The sequence below is a fragment of the Nyctereutes procyonoides genome, unplaced genomic scaffold (genome assembly GCF_905146905.1).
Source record: "Nyctereutes procyonoides isolate TBG_1078 unplaced genomic scaffold, NYPRO_anot_genome, whole genome shotgun sequence".
Lineage (NCBI taxonomy): Eukaryota > Metazoa > Chordata > Mammalia > Carnivora > Canidae > Nyctereutes > Nyctereutes procyonoides.
This window is the reverse complement of record NW_026575136.1, coordinates 13,860,268-13,883,044: the sequence shown is the minus strand read 5'-3', so window position 1 is coordinate 13,883,044 and position 22,777 is coordinate 13,860,268. Positions and strand designations below refer to the sequence as shown.

The window sequence follows — 22,777 nt, the reverse complement described above, 5'->3', positions numbered from 1 at the left end:
AGGATAAGGATTTAGTTATATGAGTGTTTGTTTCCAAAATAGTACCTGGTATATAATAGAAAATAACAATTTTTGAATAAGTGAGTGTATGAATGAGCCTTTGTTGTGAACACAAGATTAAGCTCACCAGTTCTGGAGTGACAGCCATCCTCTTTTATGCGTATATAGCAAATTTATTCATCAGTTACTTATTTCATGCCTACTTTATGCAGGGCATCAATCCCAGCACAACAATAAATAAGACATAAAAAGTCACCGATTTCATGGGGCTTACTCTAGTGGCAGTGACAGATAAAGCAACAAATAAATGAACAAGGAAATTATCCAATAATAAGTGCTTTGCAGAGCCTCATCGTGGAGTGATATGATAGAGAAAGATTGGGTAGCAACTGGAAAACAAGATAAGGAAAGGGCTCTCTGAGGAGGTGATTTTTTTTTTTAAGATTTTATTTATTTATTCATGAGAGACACAGACAAAGAGAGAGAGAGAGAGGCAGAGACCCAGGCAGAGGGAGAAGCAGGCTCCATGCAGGGAACCGGACGGGGGACTTGATCCCGGGACGCCAGGGTCACGCTCTGGCCTGAAGGCAGATGCTCAACCGCTGAGCCACCCAGGGGTCCCTGAGGAGGTTATATTTAAGCTTAGATCTGAATGATCCAGCTTAAAGTGAAGGAGCCAGCCTTGTAAACATCAGTGGCCAAGTGTTCTGGACAGATGAGAGGACTGGAATAAAAGTCATGGGGCAAGAATGAACTTGGTTTGTTCTTCAGGAACAGAAAGGAGACCACGAAGACCGAGCTAACGAAAATGAGAAGCAGGCCACAGCCGGTACTGTGTAGTTCTGGAAGCTGTTCAGGAGTCTGTGGGCAGTGGGAAGCTATTGGTTTTTAGGCAGGAGGTGTCATGATTCAATGAAGGCTTTTAAAAGAAGTTTTTAAAAACTTCTGGTGGGTTAAGAGGGGCAACAGGGCGTCATGTAAGGAGGCTACCACAGTTGTCCAGGGAGAGGAGATGGGGTGGTGGCATGGGCCATGGTGGTAGCAATGGAGAAGGAGAGGCAGTGTACCGATTTGGGAGCATTTTGGAGGTTTGCTCTTGAATTTCATGAACAGAATGAAGAGATCTGAGCTTTCAAGGGCAATTGAATGAGTCCAAGTCCTTTATTCACCTTCGTTATGAGCTAAGTGTCAGTTGAGAACAGGGTGTAGAAGCAGACTCAAAGGTCTTGTTTAGAGTTATTGAGTAGAATGTGAAGGTGGGAAGAGTGTGTCCTTGGATGGAGCTTGCCCATGGAAACATTGAGTAGGCCCTCGAGGAAGGGAGTATCCTGCTATTCATACTTAATACGTCCAGGGCAGATGCTAACATAACAAACCAGCAGAAGGTGCATAGCCCACTTGTGCCAGCAGTACAAGAAGTTGAAGATACTAACACAAAAACAACTAACTTCTGGGCTTTATTTTTTTTTCTGCATCAGTGCCTGAGGTGAGGAGAGACAATGGGACATGGCTAATGACAGGATTTTTGAAAACGTCTTCTGAGAGAAGCACCGAGTTGCCCACCAGAGCACTTTTCTAGCCAATTAGGGAAAGCGTGAGTGTCTTAAGGACAAGGATCATGTCGTAGTCATCTTTGAAGTCCTACTCAAGGGTTAGCGCTGACATACAATCAACCCTAAGGGTCGACATGTTAGAATTGATAGCTCAAGCAGAGAGGAAAGTAACGGTTGTGGACGGTGCCCAGCCCATCGTGCTCTGTATCTTCAACATTAGATTTGTGTATTATGCTTTGGCTTTGAGCCTATTAATAAATCTCTCTTTTCTGGAAACATGAGGCCATGATCCATTTCATCATTCCATTTGCTTGATTAAGCCCAATTCTTCGAAATATATTTCAAAATCAATACATGAGATTCTTGTTCTGTTGCAAAATTTGTAACATTTGATCACTCATCTCCACTTCCATTCTGTTTGTGTATCTAACGCATCGGAACTTGGATCTTGGATCCAAGGCTAGGTGCGTACGTGTGCATCAGGAGAAACTTATGGGATGGATGGATCTGCCTCAAAGAAGAGTGCCAGGCCAGGAATCTTTGTTCCTCCTTCTTCCACTTCTCTCTATCCAACTTCTCTTTGCTTTTACACAACACGATCAAGTTCTCTCAAGACCTGAGTCTCCTCTTTGTTGAATTGTCATATGAAATGACTGGAACTCACTTCCCAAATAATGAGGGGAAGTTCCATGTGAGATACAGAAGCCTGTCTTCTCTTTTCCCATCAATCTGAGAACAGTAAAGCTTTGTACAAACAGTGACTGATCCTACCTACATCATTCAACCACGCTAGACAAAGGCTCACATGCGAATGGGACTAAAATTTTTATTTTTGATTGTCGTAAGATACACACAAGTAGACTTTGCCATGAACCATTTTTTAAACAGATTTTATTGACTTATTTGACAGAGAGAGAGAGCACAAGCAGGGGGAGTGGGACAGGGAGAGGGACAAGCAGACTCCCCGCTGAGCAGGGAGCCCAAGGTGGGATGCGATCCCAGGACCCTGAGATCATGACTGGAGCCGAAGGCAGATGCTTAACCAACTGGGCCACCTGAGCGCCCGCCACCAACCATTTTTAAGTGTACAGTTTCCACTTTACAATTTAGTAGTATTAAGTACATTCTCATGTTGCGCACATCATCGCCATCCACCCTGAGAACCAACGTCATCCTCCGAAGCCGAAACTGTATCCTTCAAACAATCTCCATTCTCCCCACCTCCCACCCCTGGCCAACTTGCTTTCTGACTCTATGAATTTGACAACGCTAGGTACCTCACATAGCGGAATCATACAAGATTTGTTCATTTCTAACCAGCTTCTTTTTTCTTTTTTCTCCTAAAGACTATTTTTCAGTGATCTCTGCCCCCAATATGGAGTTCGAACTCACAACCCTGAGATCAAGAGTTGCATGCTCTACTGACTGAGCCAGGCAGGTGCCCCTTAACCAGCTTATTTCACTTGGCATGATGTTCTCAAGGCTTTTCCGTGTCATAGCCTATGCCTGTATTTGCTTCTTTTTTTAGAGCTAAATAATATTACATTGTGTGTTATATATATATGTATATATAATTTTTTAAATTCTTTCATCTCACTGAAAGTTTTTGGATGATAAGCTTTTTTAAAATTTTATTTACTTATTCATGAGAGAGAGAGAGGCAGAGACACAGGCAGAGGGAGAAGCAGGCTCCCCGCGGGGATCCCAATGGGGACTGGATCCCGGGACTCCGGGGTCATGCCTTGGGCCGAAGGCAGACGCTCAACCTCTGAGCCCCCCGGGCGTCCCTGGATGATAATTTTGTAATCCATAGGATTATATCATCCTGCTTTTGGGGCTTGGAAAAGTCACCACTGTTCCACTTGAAAGTTTCCCAATATTTCCAGATTTTATTTGACAGCCTAGAGTTCCTTGGGGCGTTTTATAATTGTCCGCTCTCACTGCTGTTCTCCTGGGAAGTAAGGCCTCTCAGGGCCAGAGCTGTGGTACCAACAGGGAGAGCGTGAGGTCAGGCCCGTCAGTGGATCACGTGATCTTCCTCCGGGAGGTTCTCAGGTCAGTCCTCATGGAAGGCCCCCCTCGTCACTCTTCCCACAACGGCAGTGCCTGCTGCATGTTGAGTGGACGCAGGTGCGAGCAGCAGCCTGGACTGCTTGGGCCCACATGATGCCGGAGGGAAGCTGAGCATCTCACGACGCGCAGGGGTGACTGCCACAGACCAAGAAACCACAGGAGATGGCCCGGCACCCTTCGCTGCCCCACTCCACCCCACCGTGTCCTGCCTCCCGGCTTGGCTTGGGGAGCATGTCATAAAGTAGCTCGGGGGGCCGGAGCAGCTTCTTCGCAGGCCCTGTCCCTGCCGGGAGCCCTCCTGCATCTCCTGCATCTCCTGCTCGACCTGGTAGGACCCTACCCCCAGGTCAGCAGGCGCTGCCCCGCACGGAGTGACGCAGCGAGAGTTCCTTTTCGCCTTTCAGACACTTTCACATGTTGTCACAGTTGTCAAAGCAGATGAAAAATAGGGCTGCTGCTGAGTCACAGAGTCCTCTGCTGCACACCCTTGCCCCAACACGGGGCCAGAGAACTGAGGCAATTTCTCCAAAGATTTTTTGGAAAGCAGTGACTTTCTGATATTTCCCAGTCATATTACTTTGGTTTGTCACCATAAAAGCATAGGTTGGCTCTAATATTAATCAGCATTTACAGAACTATTTTTCCCTTATTATTTTCTTCTGGGGTTCTCCTCGCTGTCCATCCCTAATGTCCCCAGTGCACTCCAAGAAGTTTCAGACAACAGAAACCAATGGTATAATATAGGATTTTCGGGACATCCACGGGGACCCAGCGGTGCAGCATCTGCCTGCGGCCCAGGGCGTGTCCCCAGGGTCCCGGGATCAAGTCCGATGTTGGGCTCCCTGCAGGGAGCCTGCTTCTCCCTCTGCCTGGGTCTCTCCCTCTCTCCCTCTCTGTGTCTCTCATGAACAAATAAATAAAAATTAAAAAAAAAAAGATTTTCTACTTTTTCCCAAGCAGTGAAACAAGTCAGTATGAAATATGAGAAAGTGTAATTTTTCTAGACTTTCATGTCTCTACCATAGCAGGGAGTTTCCCTCATAAATAAGTTTCCCTCTTTTTCCTTCCAGAGACATTTATTCCATGGCAGCTGTTTAACTACCTCGGGGAATTGATGGAAGTCCATCTCTTTGAGTCATGGTGCGTAACTCAGTGGGAGTCAATTCCACACAGGGTTTCAGTGACGATGATCTCACGATTTTATGCCTCATGTCTACGCTTTAATTTCTGTACCGAGGTCGCTTTTCCTGATGAGCAAAGTCCTGTCTAAGACCAAGTTGATCTCGCATTTTCGTGGGTCCCCTTACCCCTCCAGTTAGACATGAGCCACACCCTTTGTGTTTGGCATGTGGTGCTTGATGATGAGTTCAGTGAGTCCAAGATGCTCTCCTTTTAGATTGTCACGGCACCTGTCCCTTGACATCCACAAATATAACCGGAAATAGGTGCACGTTAGCTGGAACCTCAGTCAGTGGCACAAGGTTGCTGGAGGAGACAGGCCACAATGGCGAGCCTGTGCCTCCCGGTGGAGGCAAAGAAATAAACACTTTGATGTCATGATGCAAGGGTTGGGAAAGGATGAGCTCTCCTGAAGCCCCCCTACTGGAATAGCGAGATGACATCAAAGTGGAGTCTGCGGTCCTAGGCTGTGGGGCCTTGGTGTACTCTAAGCTATTTGTCCTGTGCCAAGACACTTTTTAAAAATGTTTAGATCTGGGGCTCCTGGGGGGCTCAGTTGTTGGGCGTCTGCCTCTGGCTCAGGGCATGACTCCGGGGCCCTGGGATCGAATCCTACATCGGACTCCCCACCTGCTGCTCGTTCTGCCTGGGTCTCTGCCGCTCTCTCTCTCTCTGTGTCTCTTATGAATAAATAAATAGAATCTTAAAAAAAAAAAGAATACTTGAAATGGAGTCTGAAGAGTGCTGGGCCCTTTGGGCCCATTGTCCCTCGGTGGAGGGCAGCTCAGGTAGGCACAGGGAGCACCGCGCCGCGCCCTGTGGTGGCCTCGCAGCAGGAAGGCGGCCGCATCCCGACACGGCCTGTCCGCAAGGGCCGTAAGATGCGATGACCATGATGGCTGAGGCCAAGAGAGTGGGTGCATCTCAGCCTCGTTACTTCACTGGCTGGTCCTTACTTGTTCTATCCGCTCCAGACCATCAGCGAAGCAGGGCTTAGAGCCAGAACCCCTCCCAGGGCTTGGAGCCAGAACGGTGGCACCGTCGCAGGCCCCCCGCGGGCGCTGTACCCTGCTCATCCCGGGGGTCCTATGCAATTGCCCGGTGACTCCAGGAGAGCTTAGACTCTATTTAAATTATCTAGTTATTTTCTCCTCTCCCACGATCACCCCTGAAAACTAGCTCTTGTAATTGGAGCCTAAGTCCAGAAGACAACATCAATAATATTCTTCTACTTTGCATTCATTGCTCAAAAAGCATCTTTACATGTGCTAGTTCATTTGATCCTCACAGAACACCCTATAATTGTCAGGTAAATAGTATTTCACTTTGCCTTTGAGGAGACGGAGAAACTGAGTCAGGAAGTCAAAGCGGAGTATGGCCAGAACTCACATTTTCCGGGCAACTCTTAGATGCCAGACCCACGACACGCGCCCAGGATCCCAGAGCCAGTGAGGGTCCGAGCAGACACCGCGCCTGTTCCCCGTTGGGTCCGATGTGGGCAGGCGACTGCCTGTCCATCCACCTGAGAAAACTTTGCTTTGCCTATTGGCACCAAAGCCAGGGGTCTTATTCTTCAAATAGCTGAGAAACAGCTGAGGTCAGCCTCCCAAAAGGCGATAAGGTTTCCGCTCCAGCTCATAAGCATTAAAGGACCAACCAGGCAACAGTATCCAAAGCAACTTTTACTTTTATTGCGGATGAAGCCTGTTTCTATCTGCTCTTGGCCTGGAGCGTCCGTGCCCTGAGGGGACGCACTAGCCTTGGCTGTACCTCCAGCCTCATCAGCAGGTGCCACGGTGTGCAGGCGGCGCCGTGAGAGCGCGCATCCTGTTCCGCTGCCCACCAGGGCAAAGGGGCTAGAAGGACTCAGAATGAATAATTAATGAAGGGGAAAGTGGTTTTTTCTTTCTCTTTTTTAAGATTTTATTTATTTCCTTGAGGTGGGGGAGCGGGAGCGGGGAAGAGGGGAACAGCCCCCACTGAGCAGGGGGCTGACCCGGGGCTTGATCCCTGCACCCCCCGAGGACCCTGGCCCGAGCCGGAGGCAGAGCTCAACCGACTGGGCCCCCCGGTGCCCAGACGTTTCTTCCAAATTTCCCAGATACACTGGCCTTGTTCTTCCCCCGCTGCCCTGGCTTCTCCGTCCTTCCTCTTTCCATCTCCCACATCAGCTTGACCCGTTCACCCTCGCGGCTGACGCCTTCCTTTGCACTATAGGGCGGCTGTGATGGCAGCAGGCTGCAGACACAGAGTTGGGGTTCTCTGAGGAGACAGCCCGGGACACAGCGACAGCTGCCGTCGTCCCACCACGGACACCTGGAGATGCCTTGCCTCCCACCCATGGACCCAATTCCCAGGCTGGCAAGCAGGAGCCGGACCCTACGCCCACTGACCAAGCCAGGACACGGAGAGCACGCGGCATTTAGTACCCCTCCCCGGAAGGACCGCTGCTCGGCACGCTCTGCTCCTTTAGTGACCTGGTTAGTCTACAGCCTTGCTGCTCTGAGGATAGTCCAAGAACCAGCAGCAGCAGCAGCAGCAGCAGCAGCAGCACCAGCAGCACCAGCAGCACCAGCACCACCAGAGCAGCACCAACTCCACCAGCAGCACCACCAGCTCTAGCACCACCAGCACCAGCAGCTCCAGCAGGACCATCACCAGCAACACCAGCACCACCACCAGCAGCACCAGCAACTGCAACATAGGCAGCAGCACCCTCCCACCACCAGCAGCATCAGCACCAGCACCACCACCAGAGGCACCACCAGCAGTACCTGCAGCACCATCACCAGCACCACTAGCTCTAGCAGCACCCGAAGCACCAGCAGCACCCATACCCGCACCACCAGGACCACCAAGACCAGCGGCACTTCCAGCACCAGCACAAGCACCAGCAGTACCAGCAGCTCCAGCCTCAGCACGAGCTGCACCCCTAGGAGCAGCACGAACAGCACCTGCACCACCACCAGCACAATCAGCACCAGCAGCACCAGCAGCACCAGCACCACCAGCACCACCAACACCAGCACCAGCAGCACCAGCATAGCAGCACCAGGACGACCAGCACCAGCAGCACCAGCAGCACCACCAGCTCTAGCAACACCAGCACCAGCCCCAGCAGCCCCAGCAGGACCATCACCAGCACCACCAGCACCACCACCTGCTGCATCAGCAGCGCCAGCACCAGCACCAACAGCACCAGCTACACCAACAGCACAAGCAGCACCAGGACCAGCACCAGCATCACAAGCTGCACCAAAGCACCAGTACGACGAGCACCAGCACCAGCACCAGCACCAGCACCACGACAGCACCAGCATCACCGAAGGCACCAGCACCAGCACTCAAGAACAATCAAGACCAGCAGCACCTCCAGTACCAGCAACACCAGCAGCCCCAGCCCCAGCCCCAGCAGCCCCAGCAGCCCCTGCCCCAGCACCAGCAGCACTGGCAGCACCAGCACCAACAGCACCACCAGCAGCAGCACCAGCTGCATCAGCAGCACCAGCACAATCAGAAGCACCCTCAGCACCCCCAGCACCACCAGCACCACGAGCAGCACCAGCAGCAGCAGCACCCGAAGCACCAGCAGCAGTAGCACCAGCACCACCAGGAACATCAGGACCAGCAGCACTTCCAGCACAAGCAGCAACAGCAGCAGCTGTAGCCCCAGCACCAGCAGCACGAGCACTAGCATCACCAGCAGCACCAGCACCAACACCACCAGCAACAGCAACAGCTGCATCAGCAGCACCAGCACCACCACCACCACCACTAGCACCAACAGCATCAGCGGCACCAGCACCAACCAGCTCAGCAGCATTATCAGCACCATCACCAGCACCACCAGCACCACCACTTGCTGCATCAGCAGCACCAGCACCAGCACTAGCAGCTACACCAACAGCACCAGCAGCACCAGGACCAGCACCAGCAGCACAAGCTACACCAATAGTACCAGTAGGACCAGCACCAGCACCAGAACCAGCACCATGAGCTGCACCAGCATCACTGGCAGCACAAGAACCAGCACTACAAGGACCATCGGGACCAGCAGCACTTCCAGCACCAGCACCAGCACAACCAGTGGAAGCAGCAGCAGCGGCAGTCCCATCACCAGCAGCACGAGCACCAAAACAAGCAGCACCACCAGGAACAGCAGCAGCAGCAGCAGCAGCTGAAGCTACAGCACCAGCAGCACGAGCACCAGCACAAGCTGCACCACCAGCACCACAACCATCAGCAGTAGCACCAGCAGCGCCACCACCATTGCTAGTACCACCAGCAGGACCAGCAGAAGCAGCACACCCACCACCAGCAGCAGCACCACCAGCAACAGCACGACCAGCAACAGCACCAACACCAGCACCAGCGCCACCAGCAGCACCACCACCAGCAACACCAGCACAACCAGAAACACCAGCACCAGCAGCACAACCAGCACCAGCAGCAGCAGCACCAGCACAACTAGCACCAAGAGCACCAGCAGCACCTGCACCACCACCATCATCACCAGAACCTCTAGCACCAATATCAACAGCGGCACCAGCAGCTCCAGAACCAGCACCATCAGCACCACCATAATCACGGGCACAAGCAGCACATCCAGCCGCAGCAGGAGCACCGGCAGAACACCACGATCACCAGCACCAGCAACACTACCAGGAGCAGCAGCAGCAGCAGCAGCACCAGCAGCTGCATCAGCAGCACCAGCACCAGCAGCACCAGGTCCAGCAGGAGCAGCACAAGCTGCACCAGCACCAGCTGCTCCAGCTCCAGTACCAGCAGCACCAATAGCACCAGCATGACCAGCACCAGCGCCAGCATCACAAGCTGCAACAGCAGCACCAACACCAGAACCACTAGCACCAGCACAACCAGCAGCACCAGCAGCACCTCACCAGCACCACCACCACCACCCCCAGCACCACCACCACCTCCAGCATCACCACCAGCACTACTACCATCAGCAGCAATAGCAGCAAGACCACCCCTACCAGCAGCAGAACTACCGTCAGCATTTTACCACCACAGCACCAGCAGCACCAGCACAACACAAGCAGCATCAGCTGCACCAGCACCAGCAGCACCAGCAGCACCATCAACAGCACCCCCCGCACTAGCAACACCGCAGCACCAGTACCAGCACCACCAGCACCACCAGCTCCAACAGCACCCACAGCAAATCAGCAGCAGCACCAATAGCATCAGCCTGATGAGCACCGGCACCAGCACCAGCCAAATCAGCACCAGCAGCACCAGCACCACCAGGTGCATCAGGACCAGCAGCACTTCCAGAACCAGCACGAGCAGCAGCAGCAGCAGCAGCAGCAGCAGCAGGTGCAGCCTCAGCACCAGCAGCACGATCACCAGCACAACCAGCACCACCAGCACCACCAGCACCACCAGCACCAACATCACCAGCAGCACCTGCAGCTCCAGCCCCAGCCACAGCAGCACCACCATAACCACGGGCACCAGCAGCACATCCAGCCACAGCAGTAGCACCGGCTCAACACCACCATCACCAGCACCAGCACCACTACCAGAAGCAGCAGCACCGGTAGCACAAGCAGCACCAGCAGCTTCTTCTACAGCACCACCAGCACCAGCACCAGCAGCACCAGCTACACCAACAGCACCATCACCACCAGGACCAGCACTAGCAGCACAAGCTGTACCAACAGTACCAGTACACCAGTTCCAGCACCAGCACCCCCAGCAGCAGCAGCACCAGCAGCAGCAGCACAAGCTGCACCAATAGTAGCAGTACGACCATCACCAGCACCAGCACCATGAGCAGCACCAGCATCACAGGCAGCACCAGCACCAGCATCACAAGGACCATCAGGACCAACAGCACCACTAGCAGCAGCTCCACCATCACCATCACCATCACCAGCAGCACCATCTGCACCAGCTCCAGCACCAGCAGCACCAGCAGCACCAGCTCCAGCACCACCAGCAGCTCCACCAGCAGGACAAGCAGCTCTAGCACCACCAGCACAACCAGCATCACCAGCACAACTAGAACAAACAGCACCAGCAGCACCACTGCATCAGCACCAACACCGTAGCACCAATAGAATCAGCATGACCAGAACCTGCACCAGCACCAGCACCAGCATGATCAGCAGCAGCAGCACCAGCAGCACCAGCAGTACTAGCTGCAACAGCACATGCACCAGCTGCACCAATAGAACCAACACGCCCTACCCCAGAACCAGCACCAGCATTACAGGAAGTCCCAGCACCAGCACAAGGACCATCAGGAACAGCAGGACCTCCAGGACCACCAACACCAGAAGCCCCAGCCCCAGCCCCAGCAGCACCAGCAGCCCCTGCCACAGCACCAGCAGCTGCAGCAGTAGCACTGGCAGCACCAGCACCAACACCACCACCAGCACCAGAAACAAAACCAGCAGCACCAGCTACACCAACAGCAACAGCAGCACCAGGACCAGCGCCAGCAGCACATGCTGCACCAATAGCACCAGTATGGCCAGTACCAACACAAGCACCAGCAGTACGAGCAGCACCAGCATCACTGGCACGCCAGCACCAGCACCACCAGAACCACCAGGACCAGCAGCACCAGCAGCACCAGCACCAGCACCAAAAGCAGCACTACCAGCTGCAGCAGCAGCACCAGCAGCACCAGCAGCACCAGCTACACCAATAGCACCAGCAACACCAGCAGCAGTACCAGCACCAGCTCCACCACCAGCACCAGCAGCACCGGGACAACACCAAAAGCACAATCTGCCCCAATAGCACCAGTACGACCAGCACCAGCACCAGCACGACCAGCAGCATCAGCATCACAGGCAGCACCAGCACTACAAGGAGCATCAGGACCAGCAGCACATCCAGTACCAGCAACACCAGCAGCCACAGCGCCAGAACCAGCAGTACCAGCATCACCACCTGCTGCATCAGCAGCACCAGCACCAGCAGACCAGCACCAGCAGACCAGCACCACCAGCACCAGCACTACCACAATCAGCACTAGCAGCACCAACAGCAGTATCACCACAACCACAAAAACAGAACCAGCAGCACCAGCACCAGCCCCAGAAGGATCGTCAGAGCAGCAGCACCTCCAGCACCAGAAACACCAGCATTCCCAGCCCCAGCAGGACCATCACCAGCAGGAGCACGACCACCACCACCAGCAGCAGCACCAATATCATCAGCTGCAGCACCAGCAGCACCACCAGCACTACCTCCAGCAGCAGTGGCAGCAGCACGACCACCACCTCCACCACCAGCAGCAGAACCGGCACAACACCACTACCACCAGCACCAGCACCACTACCAGAAGCAACTGCACCAACAGCGCCAGCAGCACCAGCAGCCCCATCACCAGCACCACCATCACCAGCACCAGCTGCATCAGCAGCACCAGCACCAGCACCCATAGCATCAGCTACACCAAGAGCAACAGCAGCACCAGGACCAGTGCCAGCAGCACATGCTGCACCAATAGCACCAATATGGCCAGCAGCAACACCAGCACCATTAGCACGAGCAACAGCAGCATCACTGGCAGCACCAGCACCAGCAGCACCAGGACAACCATCCCAGAAGCACCTCCAGCACCACTACTATCAGCAATAGCACCTGCAGCACCACTACCACCGCTAGTACCACCAGCACGAACAGCTTCAGCAGCACCACCAGCAGCACCAGCAACACCAGAAGCAACAGAAACTCCATCCACAGCACCAGTGCACGCCTAGGAGCAGAACGAACAGCACCTGCACCAGCACCAGGACAATCAGCACCAGCAGCACCAGAAGTACCAGCACCAGCACCACCACCAGCAGCAGCAGCTTCAGCAGCACCAGCAACAAGCAGCAACAGCTGCACCAGCACCACCACCACCAGCAGCACCAGCAGCTCGAGTCGCAGCATCACCACCACCACCACCACCAACAGCAGAACCAGCACCACCAGAAACACCAGCACAAGCAGCACAACCAGCACCAGCAGCACCACTAGCACCAGCACGAATAGCACCAGCACTACCAGCAGCACCACGAACACCAGCAGCACAAAAACCAGCACCACAATTAGCACCACAAGCACCACCAGCACCACCAGCAGCAGCAGCTTCAGCAGCACCAGCAACAACACCAGCTGCACCACTAGCACCAGCTCCAACACTAGCACCAGCACCACCAGCACCACCAGAAGCACAAGCACCAGCAGCACAAGCAGCACCAATAGCAGCACCAGCAGCTCCAGCAGCACCACCAGCACCATCGCCAACACCAGCCGCACCAATAGCACCAGCACCAGCACCACCAACACCACCAGCACCACCTGCATCACCTGCAGCACCAGCTGCACCAGCCCAAGCACCAGCAGCACCACCAGCAGCACCACCAGCACACCAGCACCAACAGCACCAGCAACAACATCACAAGCACCAGCAGAACCAGCTTCACCAGCACCAGCACCACCAACACCGCCACTAGCAACATCAGCGCCACCAGCACCAGCACTAGCAGCACCAGCTTCACCAGCACCAGCAGCACCACCACCACTACCACCAAGAGCATCAGCGGCACCAGCACCAGCACCACCAGCACCACCAGCTCCGACAGCACCAGCAGCACCAGCTCTTAAGCACCAGCAGCACCAGCTTCTTAAGCACCAGCAGCACCAGCACCAGCACCAGCAGCACCAGCTTCACCAGCACCAGGACCAGCAGCACCAGCTTCACCAACACCACCTGCACCAGCACCAGGACCAGCAGCACCAAAAACACCAGCACGACCTGCACCAAAACCAGCACCAGCATACCAGCACCACCAGTACCAGCACCACCGGAAGCAGTACCAGCAGCACCAGCAGCAGAATCACCACAACCACAAAAACAAAAACTACAGTACCAGCAGCACCATCACCAGCAGCACCACCACCACTAACAATAAGACCATCAGTGGCACCCAGCACCAGCACCACCAGCATCACCAACACCAACAACACTAGCAGCACCAGCACCAACACCAGCAGCATCAGCGGCACCAGCACCAGCACCAGCAGCACCAGCTTCACCAACACCACCTGCACCAGCACCAGGACCAGCAGTACCAAAAACACCAGCACGACCTGCACCAAAACCAGCACCAGCAGACCAGCACCACCAGCACCAGCACCACCTGAAGCAGCACCAGCAGCACCAAGCAGCATCACCACAACCACAAAAACAAAAACAACAGTAAAAGCAGCACCAGCACCAGAACCACGAGCATCCCCAGCCCCAGCACCAGCAGCACCATCACCAGCAGCACCATCACCTCCAGCAGCAGCAGCAGCACGACCACCCCCACCACCAGCAGCACCACTGTCAGCATTGCAGCAGCCGCAGCGCTGGCAGCACCACTACCACCACCACCACCAGGAGTATCACTACCAGCAGCACTTCCAGTACCAGCAGCACCGGCAGCACCAGCACCAGCGCCAGCATCACTAGCCCCACCAGCACTAGAGTAGCACCAGCAGCACCAACTGCAGCAGCAGCACCACCAGCAGTACGAGCAGCATAAGCAGGAACACCAGCAGCAGCACCAGCCCCACCACCAGCAGCATCACCACCCACACCACCACCAGGGGACCAGCAGCAGCACCAGCAGCACCATCACCAGCACCAACAGGACCAGAAGCACCAGTAATGCAACACCAGGACCACCAAGACCAGCAGCCCTTTTAGCACCAGCACCAGCGCGAGCAGCACCAGCAGCACCAGTAGCACCAGCAGTACCAGCACCACTAGCACAAACAGCACCAGCAGCAGCACCACCAGCACCAGCAGCACCACCTCTCCAGCACTAGCACCAACAGCACCAACAGAAGCAGCACAACCAGGAGCAGCACCAGCAGCACAAGCTGCACCACTAGCACCAGTACGACCAGCACCAGCACCAGCACCACGAGCACCACCAGCATCACCGGCAGCACCAGCACCAGCACTACAGGGACCAACAGGATCAGAAGCACCTCTAGTAGCAGCAACACCAGCAGCTCCAGCCTCAGCCCCAGCAGCACCAGCAGCACCAGCAGCCCCAGCCCCAGCACCAGCAGCACCATCACCACCAGCTGCAGCAACAGCAGCACGACCACCACGACCAGCAGCAGCACTACTGTCAGCATTGCAGCTCCAGCAGCACCAGCAGCACCAGCACCAGCAGCAGCACCTCCAGCACCGCCTGCACCATCAGTACCACCAGCAAGAGCAGCACCAGCAGCAGCACCACATCCACAAGCAGCACCAGCATGAAAAATACCACCAGCCGCATCAGGACCAGCACCACTACCAGAGGCAACACCAGCAGCACCAAAAACACCAGCACCAGCAGCACCAGCTACACCATCAGCACCAGCAGCACCAGGACCAGCACCAGCAGCACAAGCTTCACCAATAGCACCAGTATGACCAGTACCAGCACCAGCACCACCAGCACCAGCACCACCAGCAGCACCAGCAGCACCAGCAGCAGCACCACCACCAACAACAACCACAAAAACAGCACCAGCACCAGCAGCACCAGCAGCACAAGCATTAGCACCACCAGCACCACGAGCATCAACAGCAGAACCAGCACCACCAGCACCAGAACTAGCAGCAGCTGCAACAGCACCACCAATACCACCAGGAGCACCAGCACCACCTGCAGTCACCAGCAGCACCGGCAGCACCAGCTCCAGCACCAGCAGCACCAACTCCACCACCAGCAGCACCAACACCACCACCTGCTGCATCAACAGCACCAGAACCAGCACCAGCAGCACCAGCTACACCAATAGCACCAGCAGCACCAGGACTAGCACCAGCAGCACCAGCAGCACCATTACCAGCAGCACCAGCACCACACCAGCTGCATCAGCAGCAGCAGCACAAGCACCAGCAGCACCAGCTACACCAACAGTACCAGCAGCACCAGGACCAGCACCAGAAGCACAAGCTGCACCAATAGCACCAGTATGACCAGCACCAGCACCAGAACCAGCACCCCCAGCACCACCAACAGCATCAGCACTACCAGCAGCAGCACCAGCAGCACCAGCAGCACCATCACCAGCACCACCAGCACCAGCAACCCCAGCAACAACAGCACCGGCACCACCAGGACCACCATCACCAGCATCACCTCCAGCACCTGCACCAGCAACATCAGCACCAGCAGCACCAGCACCAGTACCAGCAGCACCATCACCAGCAGCACCAGTGGCACCAGAATCACCAGCACGAGCACCAAACCAGCAGCACCGGCAGCACCGGCAGCAGCAGCTCTTCCAGCACCAACACCAGTAGCTCTTCCAGCACCAGCACCAGCAGCACCAGCACCACCAGCACCACCAGCTCGACCATCAGCTGCACCAGCAGCCTCGCCACCACCACTAGCAGCAGCAGCAGCACTACCACCACTATCACTACCAGCAGCACCAGCAGCACCCCCAGCAACGCCAGGACCACCAGCAGCATCAGCACTACCACCAGCAGCAGCAGCAGCACCAGCCCAGCAGCACCAGCACCAGCACCAGCAGCACCACCTGCAGCAGAACCAGCACTGGCACCACCAGCACCAGCACCAGCCAGCACCAGCAGCACCATCACCAGCACCAGCACTACCAGGACCACCAGGAGCAGCAGCACCTCCAGCACCAGCACCACCAGCACCTCCAGCCCCAGCACCACCAACACTACCAGAAACACCAGCACCAGCAGCACATCCAGCACCACCAGCAGCACCTCTACCAGCACCACTACCAGAAGCAGCAGCACCAGCAGCACCAGCAGCACTACTCATAGCACCACTAACACCACATGACCATCACCAGCACCAGTACCAGCACCAGCAGCACCAGAAGCAACCTCACCAGCACGACTAGCACCAGCAGCACCAGCACCACCACCAGCAACATCACCACCAGCAGCAGCAGCATCATTAGCAGCAGCAGCAGCTGCAGCAGCACCAGCACCAGCAGGCACACCAGCAGCACCATCAGCAGCACCATCACCAGCCCCTCCAGCAGAACCTCCAGCAGCAGCACCAGCAGTACCAGCAGCACCACCAGGACCACCAGCAGCACCGTCAGCACCACCACCACCAGCACCAGCTTCATTAGCACAGCACAGCAGCAGCACAGCAGCACACAGCAGCACCAGCAGCACCACAGCACCATACCACCAGCACCACCACCTGGCCACCAGCACCAACAGCACCACCTGCACCAGCACTACCTGCACCAGCACCACCAGCACCAGCAACACCAGCAGCACCAGCAGCACCAGCACCACCAGCACCAGCACCAGCACCAGCTGCACCAGCAGTACCAGCACCAGCAGCACCATCGCCACCAGCACCAGCAGCACCAGCAGCAACAGCAACACCAGCAACACCAGTACCAGCACCACCAGCACTACCAGCAGCAGCAGCTCCAGCACCAGTGCCCGCAGCACCTGGCAATGTCTGAAATACAGAACCTTCATGCTAAACCTGTGGAAGCAGGATCTGCAAGTTAACAAGATCCTCAAATCCATATGGACATTGCAGTTCGAGAAGGACTAGTTTACTGCATGTCCTTTTGCTCACAGACACCTTTTCTCTTTCTTGTACATTTGCACACACTGCAAGGAAAATCGACAGAAATCACACACTATCCTGAGATACGTCGTGGTGGACATTATATTCTTCCATCTAACTAGGCTCACTAATTCCAAGAAAACATCCCTAACTTAGAACAAGAAGTTGCACTCTTTTGCCTGATATGTTTTTAATTTGCCAAATAGATCAGTGAACTTCCTTGTTGCAATGATTTGACACCTCTTGTGGACATTATTTAAACCAAAGAGATAATCAAAAACAACGTACTCAAGCACCAACTCAAATCTTGCTTTTTGGCAATTTCTAGAACTCCTCACACAGCCACTCAGGGAAAAGCAAACTAGAAATTCCCATTTCAAAAAACAAAGATAGTAAGCAAAATAAATTTCTTCTAACACTTTTTTAGCGGTTTTCATTATGTTTATGCATATTCTCTTAGCAGCTGACCTCCGTGAGAAGCTACATTAATTTATTTGGATGCTTTGCTTGATTCTTTCTCATTTGGGAATCTGGGTGATAACACAATCAGAATTTAATATTTTGATTTTCCCAACATTCTAAGGCTATATTCTATTTAAACACCCTGAGAATCTCAAGTCTTTGAGTTTTTTCTCTCCTGTGAGTTCTAAGCTCAAGCCTAACGGTTTGGTTTATCTTTCCATCAGTGCAGCCTAAGGGAGTTCGATCAGAAGCAGTATTCACTTTGCAATTAGACAAAGCAAGAAAACATCAGCAATATTCTTAGATTTCTTTAATTTCCTTAATATACTACTGAGGTATACTGCTTACTACCTTTAAGGCTTGGCCTTTAGGAGTTGATGTTTATTTTTGAGCCTCTAGTTCACGAGCAAACACGTCATCGTTCCTCTTTCCAGCATCGTCAAAGACAATAGCTTCTTTTTCCTAATACTTGAACAAAAAACAATTTTCTAACTGCTCAATTATGTTTACATGATAAATGAGCAGCCCAGGGAAGGTTCAAGAAGATAATGTCCTTTATTCCTTATTCTTACTCTTATTCTTTACCTTGGATTGACTTTTGTTTTATTAATTAATTAATTAATTTGTTTGTTTATTTATTTATTCTTTAAAGATTTTGTTTATTCATTCATGAGAGACACAGAGAGAGAGGCAGAGACACAGAGGGAGAAGGCAGAGGGAGAAGCAGGCTCCCTGCAGGGAGCCCGACGTGGGACTCGATCCCAGGTCTCCAGGATCAGGCCCCAGGCCAAATGTAGGCACCAAACCGCTGAGCCAGCTGGGCTGCCCAGACTTTTGTTTTTAAATGTTTGGTCTACCTCACAGTATTTTATTCACTTAGACAAACGTTCATACACTAATGTTTTCATTAATATGAAAACCCATACTAGGGGGTTATGACATTGGGCCTAGAGTATCTGACTTCCCCCCTTGCATCTAAACACCAGTTAGGAAGAAGGAGCTGTGTAGCACCTACTAGGTATAGTTACTGGACTAGTAACTAGGTGATGCAAAAAAAAAGTTTTTTTTGAAGCTTTGTCTTAAAACTAGTTCAAAAAAAAAAAAAAAGGCACTTCTGTGGGTAGGAAGACAAAGAAGAAGAAAATGTCCGCAGTGTACAGAATGGCTGCAGCCACTACTTGCTGAGCTGGGCAGGAGAGCCTGGGTGAGGGCAGCTCCATCCCCCAGCCCAAGAGACTTGTGGGGGGGTGGGGAGCCTCAGTGACCTGAACAGGCCCTAAGCCCCCACTTGACACCAATGGCAGGTCTAGCTGTGTCGTATTGCATACTTGATAGAGAGAAAGGGATGGAACACTTACTTTACTTTTTTAAAAATCTGCTGCTTACTGTTTTATTTTTTCCAGCTTTATTGAGATAAAATTGGCATAGAACACTGTACAGACATTTTAGACACGCACGTCCTGTTGATCGGATATACTTATGTATTGCAAAGTTGTTTCTCTCCCTGCGTCTTTCTGAACATATATATATGCATTTGATTTAAGATTTCATTTTCGTGACAAATTTTCAAATTGGATTTATCGAAATCTTTTATCTAACGTAATATATTCCAATAAATAATAATAAAAAATCTCATTGAGATCAAGAAGGCAATTCTGCATATAGAATGTGTCCACAATTCAGTGACCTGTTACATGTTGTGTTTCATGTCCACATAACTAAAGTATTTATTATTTTCCTTTAAAAATGTTCCCCATGTTATTATGTATGGGGTTAGCCCTGAGGAGTTAAGTACATTGATTTATTTTCTGTATCTATTCCTCATTGCAGCACATAGTGAGTGTTTCTTCGAGCTGCTGAGGCCATTTCAGATCCCTGTCCTTAGCGACACCTGCACTTCTGTCCCCCAGAGCTGCAGGCCCCTGGGGCCCCACGGGATTCTGCTGGGAGCATCGCAGCCAGTCTGACTTCCCCAAGGAGGACCTGCAGCCCAGGTCACCACGGTCTGGGTGGGGACAGCACAGGCTGGAGGGAAAGGGAAGGCAAGGGGCGCCCAGGGCTCAGGGGTGAGCAGCTGCCTGCGGCTGTGACCCCGGGTTCTGGGATTGAGTCCTGCGTAGGGGTCCCACAGGGAGCCTGCTTCTCCCTCTGCCAGTGTCTCTGCCTCTCTCTGGGTCTCTCAAGAATAAATAAATAAATAAGTAAAATCTTAAAAAAAAAATAAAAGGAAGGGCATAGTAAAAGGGATTTCAGGTAGTTTCCTCATTTGCATGTCCACAGAAGTCTTGGTACCTCCCTAAATTGTCTCTTGCCCCAGGGGGTGGCCACCCACCCCCCGCGCCCCCCCCCATCTCAGGCTGCCTCCTCTAACTTTAAGAGTCAACCTAATTCCCAAAGAGGAAACCGAGATGGGGGACCAGTCCCTCCCTTGTGTTTTGCTCCCTCTTGCCTGCACCTCTTCGTGGCGCCCATCACACTGTGCTAGTAACCAGGCTGTGTGTGTGTGTGTGTGTGTGTGTGTGAATTTATAGAAAAATCTGGGAGGAGTTTGTTGGCGCGTGGTGGGAAGGAGAAGCATGTAAGGGGGTGTGCATCTGCTGTCAGGCAGCACAGATTTGTGTGAGCGTCCCGGACATCTCTGTGCGACGCCAGATCCACTGAGTGTGTTACAGACACTCAATACTTTCTGATATTAGGATTCATGTTTATAATTTAGTGTAGGGAAGGAAACAGTTTTCCTGTAAGTCCTTGGGGTCCCTGGGTGGGGCTGAAAATGAAACTGACAAAGAGATTAGCAGGAGAGAAGGATACACGTGTGTTTAACATGAGTTTTATGTGACAGGAGAACCTTCAGGCGGTAATGGAGACCGGAGTGAACAGTGAGGCCTGGGCTCGAATGCTGGACTCACGCAGGCTGCACAGTCATGTAGGAACGTGTTAGAGCAGAGAGTACGCGGCAATCGGAGTGAACTGGGGGAACTTGGTGAAGCCTGCGTGTTAGGGTTCCTCTCTGTGTCCCTTTGTCTTCAGAGATAAGAAGGCAGGCGCTTCTCAGAGGAAGAGGGTGGAGGTAGGGGAAGAGCTCCTAAGGATCTTGCTCCTACTGTTCTCTGCAACTCCTTCAGTTTAAAATATTCAATATGCCATATTTTCAAGCAGCCTGTCCTGAAGCCCATCATTAGTGAAGCATCGCTCAAATTGCATCACTCAAATTAGAAACTCTTTGAGATTTTAATACTTGCTCCATGAAAAAAAGGAATTTAGTGGTCAAATTAGTTTGATAAACTCAAGGTGGAATGAAGTTAAACTTTGTAATGTGTGCTTTATTTTTTATTTTTATTTTATTTTTAAGTTTTGTTTGTTTTGTTTTGTAATGTGTGCTTTACTCTCGCCCTGCAGTACCCCTCCCTCGAACCTCAGAGCGTGCTGATGTGCGTGGTGAATCTCCAAAAGTGAATCCGGTATTCGACATTTCCCAATCCCTTTTGGCCACGGCATTCTCTCCTCTTCAGGCGCCGGGGAACACAGTGTGGAGACACTTGATTTCATGGTTGAGAGTAAAACACGTTACCAGTGTCATCACCCATTAACCGCCTGATTTTTATCGCGTCCGTAAGCCTTGCTGTCTTCATCTGCACACGCGGGTGATTCCTCTGTCTCATGTTGCTGGCCAGACACAGACCTCTAGAAAACGTTTGGGAGTCCCCGGTAGATGAACAGTTAGCATCATTAGCAACCCCAGAGCTGCCCATTCATCTTCAGAGCCGCATTGCCTTGCAGAGCACCAGGCGCCACAAAGCCTTCCCTCCTGCTCATGACCTTTGCCCCTTAACAGCACCCGCCAGTGTCTGGCCACCGCCCTGCCGTTTATCATCTGCTTGTGAAAAACATAAATGAGACAAAGAAGAAACAAGGCTGAAGTAGGTAACCGTCCAGGGCTCCTGGTCTCTAACATGCCCAAGTGGAGCGGAAGGAATGCTCAGGTGGCAACAGATATGGGCTTTGAGCTTTCTTACCGGGCTGATGAGGACAAAAGTCCTTGTCACGCGCTCCTTTATTTTTCACTTAGAAAAGCAGCTGCATTGCCATCGGTATTCTTGATGTACGTGGATCTGATGTGTGTTGACCCAGTGTTCGGCCCGCTGTGCTGAGTACCGTGTGGCTGCAGCACTGTCTCCCGGGCTGGGTGCCCCGACTTCCCGGGGATGCACCTGCCGCTACCTGGGGGCCAGGGCAGCTGTGGGTGCTTCTGGGAGGAGCAGTAAGAAACGCTGGGTTCTTGAAATGAGCCAGATGTTTTTATTTTCAAAGGAAAAGATCACACTTAGCGAAGTATGTATGTATTTGCGAGCTTCCCAACAGAAGGCTGCAAGAGAACCTTCCAGGGTCACGGGCCACAGAAGCCAAGGGGACAGCGCGGCCTTCCCCGCCCCGGGGCTCGCAGGTGGCGCAGGAGGCTCAGGCCCTGGCTCGGGGCCCAGCGGCTGCACCTGTAGGCTACGCACCTGCAGGCGAGGGTCAGCGCCGAGACCTGCTGCCCCGCGGACGCGCCTCCCCTGGGCCTTCCTGCCTTTCTGCCCACCTTCCCAACAATACGTCCAGTAACACACGCACAAAATGAGTGATTTTTTGAAAACCGTGCCTTAGAATGGGTGCCTGTGCACCCTTCATGAAGGAATACTTTTTGGACACACTCAAAATGAAAACAAAACGGCCGCCTCTTGCACAAGAAGCCACGTACCCTGGGGTCCCTGCCTCTTCCTGGTGCCAAAGCTCGCCTTGGCGCCCCGCCGACCTGCTGCGGCCCAGCCTCCCCGGCCTCGCTGTCCTGGGACCTGGGACTCCGTGTCCTTACAGGATCCTATTGATTAACAAATCCTGGTCACAGAGACCCGGAGACCTGTGGGGGGAGAG

At 53.3% G+C, this 22,777-nt stretch overlaps 1 long non-coding RNA gene across 1 annotated transcript; it reads right to left on the bottom strand.

The window, feature by feature from the left end:
* Positions 1 to 21,249: 21,249 nt before the first annotated feature.
* LOC129495572 (uncharacterized) lies at positions 21,250 to 22,757 on the bottom strand. The gene is made up of 3 exons (XR_008661553.1): positions 22,605 to 22,757; positions 21,880 to 22,112; positions 21,250 to 21,547 (listed from the first exon to the last, which is right to left on the bottom strand). It is a non-coding gene; the product is annotated as an uncharacterized LOC129495572 (long non-coding RNA).
* Between the last annotated feature and the right edge of the window lie 20 nt (positions 22,758 to 22,777).